Genomic DNA, 306 nt, shown 5'->3' with positions numbered 1-306 from the left:
GAGTCTCCAAGAACACACAGACACACACAATGGAGTAGCAATAATAATATTTATAGTATAATCAAAGAGTAAAAACACATAAAACACATTAACACCAAGAAAGAAAAAAGAAAATCCCAACAGGTAGAAGATTAGTTAGACTGTAGGGATTGCATGCAAAAAAAAAGGAAAAGAAAACAAAGGATGACCTGAGTCACACCATCACCACCATTACACAATCAGCACACAAGAATACAGGCCAGTGTAACCACAATCAGTAGTGGTACACGCACCCACACAGAACTGCTGATACTGCTGCTGCTGTCT

This window comes from Trypanosoma theileri (genome assembly GCF_002087225.1).
Source record: "Trypanosoma theileri isolate Edinburgh chromosome Unknown TM35_Tth_55_V1, whole genome shotgun sequence".
Lineage (NCBI taxonomy): Eukaryota > Euglenozoa > Kinetoplastea > Trypanosomatida > Trypanosomatidae > Trypanosoma > Trypanosoma theileri.
The sequence above is the reverse complement of the archived record's forward strand: the minus strand, read 5'-3'. Positions refer to the sequence as shown.